Source organism: Halyomorpha halys, unplaced genomic scaffold (assembly GCF_000696795.3).
Source record: "Halyomorpha halys isolate HHAL.00 unplaced genomic scaffold, Hhal_1.1 Scaffold643.1, whole genome shotgun sequence".
Lineage (NCBI taxonomy): Eukaryota > Metazoa > Arthropoda > Insecta > Hemiptera > Pentatomidae > Halyomorpha > Halyomorpha halys.
Window position 1 is genome coordinate 432,152 of NW_027112666.1, and position 14,717 is coordinate 446,868.

A 14,717-nucleotide genomic window follows, 5' to 3' on the forward strand; every position below is an offset into this window, starting at 1 on the left:
TTTTTCTCGAAATTATTTAAAGTGAAATAGAATTATAGAAATAAAATATAAAGCACGAAACATGGGCGTTGATGACCTCAGGGTTTTGCGCCCTTAAGCCCCAGACAACAACAACAACAACTATGACTACGTATGTATATCAAGATCTTAGAAAAGGTGAACTTTCTTCTACAGTTCATTCCTACATAATTAATTAATGTAGAATTAGTCCTTCATAAATATCTTTTGCGAAGCATATGCTCAAGACGCCCGTTTGAAAAAGATTGCCAGAATTTGGCTAGCACTTTCAGGTTATACCACAAAACAATTCAAACTACTATTATATGTTTATCCTCCGAAACTAAATTTCATTTGGAAATGATGAAAGTGAAATTTGATTGTTGATTACTCCGAAATACTCGTCGAGCCGAGAGTGTGAGGAAAGGTCGGGGTGTCCTTGTCCTATTTAGAACCATTGATTGGAGGCGCTCCCTATATCCCATTCAATGAACTAACAGGTAATCAAGCAATAGGTCATTATGGCAGTTGGATCATCGACCTTAATATGAACTGTCTTTCGGCTCAAGTGTGCAATGAATACCTAAATTTATCATAACTCGGCAAATTAGAACATCCATAGTCCTACTACTAAACCCTGTTCGTACAATCAAAATAGAAAAAAAAATAAAACCCTAAAATTCATCTTTTATGACTAAGATGACCACTACTAATAAACAGTGTAAAGTGCCATTACTCTGTGTGGGATCGAATCCATAAATTTCGATTCTGTACTATCTGCCACTTTCTTCCGTCAAAGGATTCCCTGATACTTTCCACCTAAGACTTCCCTGAGGTCTAAATCCCTAACATAAAGAAGATACTTCCCCTCTATTGTGTAATACCTCCTGCTCGTCATGTCCCTAAAAGCTTCACGGGTTTGTTCATGGGGTTTAGGTATGGAGAGGGGAGTGGAAAGGATAAAAAACCTATAGTATATCAGTTTTTCCTTTATATCTGGAAAACTAAGGTTTTTTTTTTTTTAATTTGAAGCTTAGTTGTAATAAGTTGTTATAATTATAATATTCTTTATTTAAAGAAGGGTCTAAAAGGAAAGATCCCTTTAGAGTAACATAACAGGTATTGAAAATAAGCTTTGGTTGCTTGGAGTGAAATAAATAAAAATAATCAAATATATCTCTAATAATAATAAATTGGGATATGAGAAGAAAAAAAATTATTTACAACACTAAAAAAGCAGTAAGTACATTTAAATGTATATTATAAACATCCAATTGTATTTTTTGATTATAAAAAAAAGTAAAGTAATAAAAAAGAAGCAATTAAAATACAACCATCTATCTTATCTCTGGTCCAGAAGAATAATGATGCAACAAACAATGAGATTGACTACGTTTTGTTAGCGGGCTCAAGATATGAACTTACAAAATATTTGTCGAAATATGTGTACTTGATTCACTAAGAAAGGAATCTACGACCTAGCTTATCTTGCAATATTTTGAGCTAAAGACCCGATTAACTCATCGGTGTTATTGCTCAAATTACACAGTGATATATCTAAAATTTGTGCTCATTTTTACGCCGCTTTTTAAATATTTAACTATCTTAAAGTCTCCTCTTCCAATTTTAAGCAAATGTATCTAAAGTGATATCGGACCTTCGCTCCCTGGGGGTCTTAGTGGGGCGGGTCCGGTCGGGATGGATGGCTTTTACCTTTTAAATCATCTGCTTAATACGGCCTAGTATGAGATTAATATAAGTTAACAGATAGGCTAATCTTAACTCTAAACCGTATTGACATTTTCCAGTGAGGCAACGTAATTACTTATTACGTACAATGTTATTTAAGGATAGTTATTATAAATTATGTAGTTTTACTAATTGTGTGTGTTGATAGGCCTTCTTGATAATATTATATTGTTTAAACAAATTATCATGATATCGGTTTTTAATTTTGAATGAATTAAAGAGAGGAAGTAAACTCAAATAAACTAGTAAAAACTTAAAAGTTTATTTATTCTAGTTTTCTCCAATTCACTTATTACCTTTGTTATTATTATTACATGTTTGGCTGTTGTAAAACTTCTTTCTTACAATACTTATTTTTGTCATAATAGCTCCTCTCCTTCTTGTAGTTTGAACTATTAAATGAAATAACTTAATATTGTGTATTGCAGTTTATTTTAAAAATCCTGCAATAAATTTTCTGAAACTTAAAATGTAACATCATAGCGCGATTTATTACTCATATTTATCCTATCGATATAGTTAAGAAAAAAAGAGTTATTTGATCATTTTTATAGATAACTGAATGCATATTAAACTTTTTTAGAACATTATTCACCAAACTCAATAATTTTTAAGATAGAATTATATTAAAAATTGGAAAAAACACAATTTTTACTACATTCCTCTATCTGAAACTAAAAAACTTTTAGGAACGCTATGTATTGGTCAAAACAATTCCCTGTTTTATGTTATGAGTAATAAGAAGATTCCAGTATTCAAGCAAATAAATCCAATGAGAAAGAGCATAACTCCGCTCATAGTTCCTATTGGATAGAGATAAGGCAACCAATCAGATTTCTGTCTTTCGATTTCTCTAGCCCATTGAAAGAAAAATCTAGGCCGGTGAAGAAAAAGATGACAATCTTCATTTAGGCCGCTGAATGTTACAAAACGTTTTAATGGTGCGGGTACGCAAATATGTTTCATAACACTAATATTGTCATTAGTGAGTTGAGTAGGTAGTACGCTACCTATATAGGTACTTATTGTTTTGAGGACTTACACTCGAAGGAATTCAATAGAACTTTTTTTTTTAAAGTTTATTGCAATTTACAACTGTATATACACATTTAGTGAATTGATCTAACTCATTATGAAGTGATACAGGCGTGTAGAGAAACTGCCGATTGGTAGCACTCTAATGACGTTATTACATTAGCAGGTGTCGTGGCCATCTTCTTTTCAGGCGCTTTGGAAGACTGCCAGGAATTGATGAGGAAGCAAGGCTAGAAACTAGTGTTTGAATGGTTAGGGATTATATGATGGAAGGAATGATATCTGGTTCGGGCATGGTGTATGGTTTTACTTGTGATAAAGTAAGGAGCATTGAGGATTTTGGGTTGAAAGGATTCGAGAGGAAGGTTTAGTGGATCCCCAAAGCTCAACTTCAGATTGGCCTTATCACAGTCATGTAGATAAGTCTTTTGTAATGAATTGGAAGTTTAGACCGTTTGTCTAGTAAATGCTCTAGGCCATCTTCTTTTCAGACGCCTAGGAGGATTATTAGGTAATGAAGAAGAAGCCAGGTTAGAAACAAGTGGATTTAGGTGGTTGAGAAGTTTGTGATGGAAGGAATGGTATCCGGTTCTGGCCAAATCGGCAACATATGGAACATTTAGGTCCTGACGGATGACTTTATTTCTGACAAAGTAAGGAGCATTAAGGATTTTACGAAGGATTTTGGACTGTAGGGATTGGATTCAGGAGGAATTTGATGGTTTAGTGGAACCCCAAAGCTCAACTCCCTATGTCCAGATAGGCCTTATAATAGTCATCAAGATCAGTCTTTTGTAATGGATTGGCAATTTAGACCGTTTGTCTAGTAAATTTTATAATAGTCGGAATCGACGTGCAGTTTCCTGTCTTTTCAGTCTTGTACGAGGATCCCAGGTTAGTCGTTTGTCCAGATGTAGTCCATGGTAGCGGATCTGTTCGACAGGGGTAAGAGCAGCATTATTTAAGGATACTGTAGGGCAGTCGGTAGGTTTGCGACGAAGGGTAAATGTGATTTGATGGGATTTGTTAAGATTTATTTTAAGCCTTTAATAACGACACCATTCTTTTGGAGCTGTGATATGGTATTGGAGAGTATGGAATGCAATGAAATTACTAACTCACACATGTGTCATCAGCATATGTGTTAAGGATAGTGTTAGGATTGGTTGGGATGTCATTTGTATAATAGAAGAATTTAAAATTGGTACATTATTAATTCACGACTTGAAATTGCTGCTGAAACAACTTATAAAAAAATAGTAGTTTCGAATATATTATCAAACGCAAACTGAGGGTCACGAGAAATTCAATGACTACAATCGATAAAATCTATTATAGTCCTTGCCATACCTTTCGATTTCAAGGAAGATTGCTGTCGGGAATTAAATGGTAAAAAATATTATTAAAAAACGTCTGCTGAGTACGAAGCTTCCCACCTTTTATATTGGCTACATAATTACCTGTATTTCAAGGTTAATGATCTATTGTTTAAAGAAAAACGAGCTGTTTTTACAATACTGGCTGGTCCAGGAAAATACTTACGTAAGCGAAAGTAGAAGATTGAATTTGAGGAAAGTGATGCTGGACTATTTTAACACTGGTTCCCAACATTTCTCCAATTGTGGACCAAATATGTGGTGCATACGAGACGTAGGTTTGTCTATGTCTATACATTTTCGTATTCTTTAGAGATTGTTGTGGGTGGAATTGCACAAAATTGCTTTGGGATCACTTAAGTACAATCCCATTAATAATGTGTGAATTTCATTAACTCGGATTAAAGCTAGTAGTTGTAATACTCGAACGAGGATTTGACGGCAGACTTATATGGGACTGAAATTGTTGATTAATATATAAATATAATAAATAAGAGGAATTTCATGAAACTGCTGTAAAGCCGTCTAGGAACCTTAAAGGTTTAGTGACAATGGGGTTTTAAAATTGAACTTTTCCTGAACCATCCGCCTTCCATAGGTGCTGGTAAAATAATAATAAGGTTAATTTGTATAAATGTATACATTCCAAATACAAAAATAGTTTTATTTATTTATTTATTTAATGTAATTTACAACTGTACAAAACAATACAATAAGTAAATATGTTGTTTTTTTCATATACACTTGAAAATCTTGGGAAGGAACCACCCATTGGTACTTCAAACATTAATTTAAATTAGAAGGTCCCGTGGCCATCTTCTTTTCAGACGCCTCGGAGGATTATCAGGGATTGTTAAGGATGAAAGATTAAGAATTAATGGGTTAGGATGGTTAAGGAGTTTGGAATGAAAAGACGCATATCTGTTTTGGGCCAATTCTGCAACGAATGGGATGTTAAGGTCTTTGTGAATGAATTTATTTGTAACGTAATAAGAAGCATCAAGGATTTTACGTAGGATTTTGGTTTGTAAGGATTGGATGCGGAAGGAATTTGATGGTTTGGTGGAGCCCCAAAGCTCAATTCCATATGTCCAAATTGTTCTGATTAAAGTAGTGTATACTAATTTCGTTTTTTGTAGTGAATGGGAAGTTTAGAGCGTTTGTCAAATAAGTGTTGTAGTAATCAGAATCTACGAGCAGTTTCTTGTCGTTTCAGTCTTGTTTGTCGATTCCAAATAAGTCTCTTGTCAAAATGGAGTCCTAAGTATCGAATCTGTTCAACAGGCGTTAGTGGAGTATTTAGAACGGATACTGTAGGACAGAAGGGTAGAGGTTTACGACGGAGAGTAAAGGTGATCTGATGAGATTTATTTTGATTCTCCAGTTTTGACTCCATTCTTTAATAGATGTTATGTGTGTCTATAGTGTTTGTGATTCATTAGCTGGGTCGTTGTTTACAGATAGTATACATATGTCATCAGCGTATGTTGTTAGGACTGTTTTTTGGGTGGATTGGGATGTCAGCTGTATAAACCGTATAAAGAATGGGACCTAAGATACTACCTTGAGGAACTCCGGCGGACTGAGAAAAGAGAAATGAGTATGCTCGGTCCTATCAGTGAGGTAGGGGCGGGTTATAAGGAAATATGTAGGGTGTAGGAATTGACGAATTAAAAAAAAACAAAAACATAACAGATAGTGAAAATTAAACTTAACATATTGTAGGAAGATTGAGGTCGTGGTCAATAAAGGTATCAAAATAGTAAAATAAAACTATTTATTGTTTACTAACGTTTCGCCGCACTTTGCAGGGTTTCTTTAGAGCTGTCAGATTGAGACATTGGGAATGACAGATTTCTACAATAAATAGTTTTCTTTTACTAATTTGATATCTTTCCTGACCGCCACCCGGACTATCTTCCTATAATCTGCTTCATACGGTTAAATATCTTCTCCCAAAATAAATTTAACATATATTTTCAATAAACTGAAATTAAAAAAAAAATACATTGAAAATGTATATAAAACATTGAAATGAAAAATAAGGAATTGAGAAATATACAAACTAGAAAAACTACATGATTGTTCATTAGCAAAACATAATGGAACAGACTAAAGTATGTAGACTCACGACTCTGATGAATGAGAGATATAACCTTCGGGGCCTGCAGGAAAATGAAGTGATTTCATGATGAGCCTTTGTAACTAAATAAAGTGAGGCGTTGAGCTGCGTAATTGAAGTTGGAGCTGGCCAGATAAATCCTCGTTCTGAGGAAGTTTTTGACTGCGTAGACTGGTTTCAAAATAATCGCACACTTTTTTCTTTAATTTAAACATTTTTTTATCTAAAAATTTTTCTTTAAGATGGACATAGATCGATTTTAGTGATTATTATCAGTTGTATATAAAATAAATTTATAAGCTAATAATAAATGTATTATAAACAAGAAAGAAGCTATATTATTTCATGAATAAGTTGTAATGAAATGAAATAAAAAGATTAATTATTATAAGGCGTAATAAATTCAAGCCTATGTATATGGTCATACACGCCAAATCATATGTTGTTAGCCTCAACAATAGGAATTTTTAAAAATTGCTATAGGTTCATCTTGGTACCATTTTCTATAATCCTTGTATATTTCATAAAAATAAGATTAAAGCTAGTAGCTATATGCCCGAAAAATTATTTGACTACAGACAGATGTTTCTTGGAACCTAAATTATTGTTTAAATAGTGGATTCATTAGCCTCTTCTAGGGGTTACGCGAAATAATTTAGGAATAAGTCAACTTCCACGTCATCTCTATGCAACCCTTCGTAAAAAGAGGGATTACTTTTTTTGTAGCAAATAATGATGTCAGTGCTTAGCCATTTTCCTACATCTACCTAAAGGTTTCCGCCTAAAAATTATTGAGAGCCACTAGCCTATTCTGTAAAACGCAATAGTAATTTAATTAAATTGCTATGAGATCATTTATTCACCAATCCCTCGATTCCTAATAAATTTCATTAAAATCGGATTAACGTTAATTGCTGTAATACTCGAACAAAAATTTATTATAGACTGACAGACACGAAACCCGAATCGTTCTTTTTTCCTTTTGTTGTATCTTTTGATGTATTATACTTTGTTCTAAAAGTATGGTTTGTACTTGGCCAGTTTTCGTTTGTGTATTGTATGAGATGTCGAAGTCAAGTAACTCTGCTACTTTATTTTCGTATTTTTCTTGAGAATATTTATGGCACAACTAAAAATGTAGTTCTTGATGTCTCGTTAATGAAAACTCTGGATATAAAACAATTATGATATATTAAAATATTTTAAAATTTGGAGAAATTATTTTTCATAAATGCTGGACAATTTCCCTTCATTTTATAAAACTAAATTTAAGACTAGGCTACCTAACTAGACCTAAAGTTAAAACTAATATTGGCCAGATGTTTATCGTTAAGTTTTATCGAGTCGTTAGTTGAGTTTTCGTAACTTAGCTAGATCTGTAAGATTTATTTTAAAGTAGTATAAATGTTTATTTTTTTTTTTAAACAAGTTTTTTGAAGTTCGGCGACAGTTGGATCTGTCTGCTGCCTTCAAAGGTTTATCTAGTTTATTGCTTAGCTGTTAGGTCATTAAATTTTATATATCATTATTATGGTTTTATCACTGCCTTTTTCGGCTGACAGATATATTAGTAGCTCATTATTATTCTAGATTCTTATCATATGACAATTAGAAATCAAAATAATGGGGTACATTATTTACATAAATTTTATTTCTTGTCATATTAATGGTTTGTAATTGCAAATAAATAATTCATTATCTTTTTTCGGTACAAAAAAATTAATAATACGATATAGTGAAATGTATATATCATGCTCGACTGATCACCGACCACATTCATGATAGATAACTATCATTCCTATCATATATTACTGATCACCTTAGTTGCTCAATACTGATTGATTTTGGGTATCAAGGCTGTATGGCTGTATCGAAGGCCATTCAACTTTATCGAGATTTATCACGCTTTGCTGATACTTAATTTTTGCGGGTTTTGATTCCATTGTATATTTGTCAAATTTATGACCCAAATCAATTTAAGATTAATTCGGGCTTGGTGCAATCAATTTTCTTTTTTCGCTAGAAAGTATGTGATGTGAGCATATTCCAGCGATGTATTTTTGAATACATAAAATGTATTTTCTTTTCTGTCCTCCCCATTCCGGAAGAATAACAATTAAAAGTTTTAAATAATATGTAAATAAATGGAGAGAGATTTATTTAACATAAATATTATTGGATGTAAGGGTATTATTATTAAAATTTATTTCATTTAATTATCACATATTATTGATAAGATTTATTAATTTTTAGAGGATATATTTTATTTGAATTTTGTTTTTACGATTTATGTTTGTTTGTATATCGTCTGTATTTGATAATTTTGGGTTTTATTGAATCTTGTAAATATGTATATTAACAGTAATTGTGCCTTTTGTTTATTATTTTTAGTTTACTTTTAATCCTTTTTTTTTAGAAGTTAGTCACCTTATGATTCATACATAATATGATATATTATATTTTATATATTTGGTTAATTATTATTATTCATTTTTTATCTTATAAAATTCATAATTATAATTATACTTATGATGGATTATAGTTTTTTTTTTTAAATTTTGTATTTTACTCTAAGGCTCTAAAGTCTAATTCTGACCCTTTTAATATAATTCTAAAGGGATAAATCTTAGGATAAATAAATAATATTATATACATTTTCATTTCTGGAATGTCGACAATTTTCAGAATTTTGTTATGAGATATTTTTATCTAAAGTCAGTACATCAGTATTTGGGCAGTTTTCAATTTTTATAATTTTATGGAAGGACCTTGTATACATAAGTAAAATTTTGATTTTTAAGACCTGTTATGAAAGAGGAAAATTTAAATTTCGAAATAATCAGAAAAAGTTTTTGGGACAGAATTTGATTTGAAAAAAAAAAAATTACTTTTCGGAACTAGATATATGGACTTGAGATTCACTCCTCATTTGATCAATGCTGAAGGATAATAGTTGCAACTGTTCTGTTCAAGGTTATTATCAATTTTCAAACCTTCTCCAGCTCTACTCCAAAATACTTATTTCTAGAATTTTCAATGTAACGATATATTTGTTTACGCGGAATGAAGGCAAAAATTCTAGTAAACATAATGAACAAAATCGATTTAGAATTCAATATCTCGTATTGGTCCGTTATTATAATTATAGAATACTAAAATTATTGCCATGATGTTAATGTGCAATTAAATTATTTTTAAATCAACTAGGTTTCATCCTCATTGAAATAGTTTAAGAAGGCTTAAATAACGAATTTTTAAAAAGTCTTCCTCTAAAGTGCTAAAAAAAAAAAAATCCCTCTCAAGTGCCTTATATATTTTTATTTTAATATAAATACAATTCTTATTGTTGGTAATCATAAACAATTGATAAGCACTAAATATTAAAACAAATTGATGATTTACTATAGGAGGAATCAGCCTTTTTTATTTAGAATCTTCTGTTCAAACTGTTCAACAAAAAATAGAAAAACCGCTAAGGTTTATCTTTTACCTTTACGGTACAGATATTTATCATTATATCTGAGATGTGAGCTATTGAAGTAAATAGAAAGAAATGTTAATTAGCTGAGATTATGTTATCAGGTTGAGATATAACTAGTATACGTCAGGTAAATGAATACCTGGCAATTATATGATGTGACGTCTTAAAAGATTCTTATATAGACTTTATAACTTCTACAATATATTTATACAAAGAGTCCGAATATTAAATATCTATTAAAAAATAATTCGTTAAGCACTTTGATGGATGCAGTTTCTTTCCTGGGGAAACGGATAAATGATAACTTTGAAGTAACGGTTTCTGTTAGAGACCGCATTCAAAATTTATCATTACTTTTTAATTTGAAGTCTATTTTTTTTTTTTTTTTAGTCTTCTATTGAATGCATATTACGTGCTGGCAGGAAGTGCAGTTTGGACGTGCATTGTATAGTTGTTAGGTCGCAGAGCTTGGAACATCCGTTAGCTACAATAACAAATTGTTCCTCAACTGTAACATTCACTGTGTGTTATATATTACCTCTAGGTTCCAATATTACCTCTGAAATAAATACACAATGAGTCAAGTAACGGCAAAACTCATCTTTTTTATTGATACTGAAATTAATGTGAAGTCCAAATAACATGTTAATTAAAGAAAATTCTACAAAATTTAATGATTTGTGCTCCGTATTGGTTTAATTATTTTATAAAATAAATAAACTTAGCTGTTTATCAGATATCTTGCTGTAAAAAAAAAATTAATGAAATAAATATGTTTTTATAACTGAGAAAATTAACAATACCTAGTGGTCGTGATTAGAAAAGGCGAAACTATTTTGAGCATTATATTTATAAATAGACATTCTTGAGATACTTCATAATTGATTCATAATTCATCCCTTTTCTTTTCTCTTTATGGTCACGGTGAATTAAAAAAAAAATATTTATTGCTATTTGCAACTGTATTTATATAAAAATACATCTAGTAAGTTTGATTGAAGGTCAAAATGTATACAGACATGCAGAGAAACTACCCATTGGTTTCAGGCGCCTCGGAGGATTGTGAGAAATAGAAGAAGAAGCAAGGTTAGAAATTTGAGGGCTTTGATGGTTAGAGAGATTTTAAGGGTGACATGGCAATAATGTTTTTAAATTATGAGTAATTATCTGAGATTATGAAAATATAGCCAAAATATTTTTAGAAAGTTTTTATTTCAAAATTATTATAGGGGCATCTCAAGTAGACAAGTTGCATGTTTATGAAAAATGTAGATTTTTAACAGCTTTTCCGCAAGGTCAAATTTTTATTTTGAAACGAACCATAAATTTTTAGTACCGTAATGTGGAGTGACATTAGTACAGTTGGGGTGACTATGGTACCAATTATGGGTTGAGGAGTGTTCATGTGATTAATTTTAAAATTATTCTTTATTTATTTCTTTATTTAGTGAATCCCGGTTATAGGTTGCTGAAAATGTTATTCTATTTATTTTACATAAATTAAATTAATTAAACTTATTTACTCCAATTGATCATGTTTTATCTTTTTTTTACCGACGTAGGACGTTCCTTCAGGTATTATACCGAATTAAAGAGACTTCAACATTCAAGAGAAGAAGTTGTTCAAGTAAGGTCAAGAATGAGTTTGTGCCTGGCGTTGTTGACATTCTCCTGTGTGATGTTACTGGAGTAATAAGCCCCACATTATTTTATTGGCCCCATGGTAGGATCCTTATTTTATTTCTGGCTTACGGCCCACATTAAAAAATATATAATTTTACAAGAAAATTTGTTTTAAGTACTCTATTATTGTTTTCTTTAATGGTTGAGATAATTCATTCGGTGGAAGGTCTTAAAAAGGCTTTTTAAACCTAGAAAACCAATTAGAAACATTTTCTTCAATTAGACTAAAATTAAGAAAACAAATTACTTCCTGAAACCTAGAACATCTAAGGTGTGAAAAGAACGGGTGACAATGTTACAACAACATTTATATCCCTGAAATCCATGATAAAAAAGAGTGTACCAAAGCCACCCGTATTGCGGAGTGAAAGTGATACGCAAGTCGTTTGTTATATGTCCCTTAATATTTGAAGAAAGATTTTTTTTTTTATAGTTATGAAAGTGAAATCAGGCAGTTCAAAATTAAACATTGTTATCGTAAATAGTGCAAGAGGGTATGTTAGGCTTAAGATTGAAGAATATGAAAAAAATGTACTATAGTCACCCCACTTTATAGTATAGAATTTTAATTTGTAGTTTTTTTTCATTCAGTTTTTTTTTTTCATTCTGTTTTTTTTTCATTCATTTTATTTTATTTTAGTATGTATGAGTTCATTCATCACTATTACCTATTGCCCACAACTCAGTGGCAGATTGTAATATCTATCAATAAATGAAAAGTATTTTTTTGAAAAAAAAATTTACTTGGGTTTATTAATTTTTGATAGAAGACTCCTCATATATATGAATACATCTTAGTTTTTTTTATTATTAATCATAAAGCACTAATTTTATAAACGTAGGCTTTGGTGTGACCATGTTTATATTACTTAACTTAATGCCTATGGAGATAACCACATTGATTTTTTTTTGCAATTTCTAAACAATACGCAAAATACTATAAAGTACTGATATACGAAAAAAACAAAAAAAAACTAACAAAATATTTGGCTATAAACAAAATCTTGGGAAACATGAATAGTTATAACGGGAAGAGGAAGAGAGAAGAATAAAAAAATCCGAAAGTATTTATTTATAAATTCAGTTTATATATGCGCTTTCCTTCACTGTATTACCATCTAATAATGTTTAATTTAAATATATTTCTTTTTTACCCTGTAGCTCTTCTATGGTATGTTAAACTACATCTCTACTATTATTTCCGGAAAATTGTATCCAATAAAATTTGTTTCGGGAAAACACTTTTATTTCACTTAATAATAAAAAAGTGAATAATAAAAGGGAAAATAATTTTATACAGAATAAAATGATGAGATAATTAGTTATTTTACAATGTTATTAATATCCTTTATATGTATTCTTTGGGCGAGGTAAACATTTGCACTACTTTTATTGCAGTCTATATATTTTTTTTAATCTTTTGCTGTATGCATTTTTTGTTGTATATTTAGGAAAAAAGCATCATACCAAGGTTTTTAAACAGTTCAAAGATGGAACAGTGGAATGATGAACTGAGTGGAGTGCTTGGAGTGAAGAAACTTTCAATGGCTCCTCGATCCAATCCATAATTCCAATCATTTGCTGACAAGTACTTAATCAAGGTCTCGTTTTACACTTCAAATTATATTTTATGATATGTGGGGTCCACTAAACATTCAATTCAAAATTTAATATAACACTTGTGATTTAATGGGATCTAAATAGTACTTCTAAACCTATAACAAAATGATTAAATATTTAAGCATTAAAAAATAATTAATTAAATAATAATTATTGAATAATACATTTATATTATAAATATAAATATTTATTATAATAAATTAAATAAAAATTCTAACTTTTAAGCGTACCTATTAGAGATATAAATCCACTAAAAATGTTCATCTTCTTTAAAATAATATTTATATTTTTTAACATAGTAAAAAACTAGCTTTGTAACATATTAACTAATATTATTATTAATATTAACTCTACTTAACTATAGCCAAGAATTTATAGTATTATTATTATTATACGGCTAAAAACCTGAAAAAAATATCAAAAGTCTATCATTCTATTTACTTCATAATTTTCCCTCACTCACCGTAAGTTGGAGTGATTGAATTTTGCTACTGTGTGGTAGAATGCAAGACTGATGAAATTCTTGTCTATCTACATCACTCCAAAAAGTCCAGAACCGCAGTTGGTATTTAAGTTTTTTTTTTGTATCCACATTTTTGTTCAAATTTTAAAGTATGTATATTTCATCTGTAGGTTGCTAAATTCTCAATTTAAAATTTTTAAATTTTGATCCTACATGCTTCCTATACAATTCTCATAGTAATTCTGTTAGGTGTCACCTACTTAAAACTTTTTTCCACATCTACACAAAACTGTCTTGTTAAAGATAGATAAAAACAATTAGGTTGACTATCTCACTATTTGTTTCTGCTAACTGGTCTACTCCGGTATCCATTTCCTTTACTACTTTGGATTCGCCGTCACTTCCTCTCTCTGCTGACTAGTCAGCTATTAACCAATTGGTTCTGTCATGATGGTGCAAGAGAACTCGACCAAACCGCAATGTAATGTGCAGCAAGATTCATCATACTGGAAAAAATATAATCTTTCAAGTCATTGCCTTGCTACTCTCCATATATTTTAAATTAATTTTATGATAATTGGGTCAACTATCACAAATCTAACTATAACGAGTTTTTTTTTTGTTTTTTGTTTCTTATTTGGCCCAGATTCCTATTGGAGTCCTATACTGCCTAACCATGGTTGGGGGTCAAAGTTCTGCATTTTGTGGGACCGCCACTCAATGAATATAAAGAGTTAAATACAGGTGAATATTAACAAATAACAATAGGTGTAGGCGCAATTATCATTAGTAAAACTAGTTCTATCGCAAATCTAACTATAACTGGTTAAATCTAACTATAACTAGTTAAATCTAGTCTATCACAAATCTAACTATAACTAGTTAAATCTAATTTATCGCAAATCTAACTATAACTAGTTAAATCTAATCTATCGCAAATCTAATTATAACTAGTTAAATCTAATCTATCACAAATCTAACTGTAACGAGTTAAATACAGGTGAATATTGACAACTAACACTAGGTGTAGGCGCAATTATCATTAGTAAAACTAGTTCTATCGCAAATCTAACTATAACTGGTTAAATTTAACTATAACTAGTTAAATCTAACCTATCCCAAATCTAACTATAACTAGTTAAATCTAGTCTATCGCAAATCTAACTATAACTAGTTAAATCTAATCTATCC

The 14,717-nt window shown here is 30.5% G+C and overlaps 1 protein-coding gene across 2 annotated transcripts in view; it reads left to right on the forward strand.

Annotated features, from left to right (window-relative positions):
• The window catches only part of LOC106689817 (uncharacterized), a 353,286-nt gene that overhangs the window by 141,909 nt on the left and 196,660 nt on the right, over positions 1–14,717 (forward strand). The window lies entirely within an intron of this gene.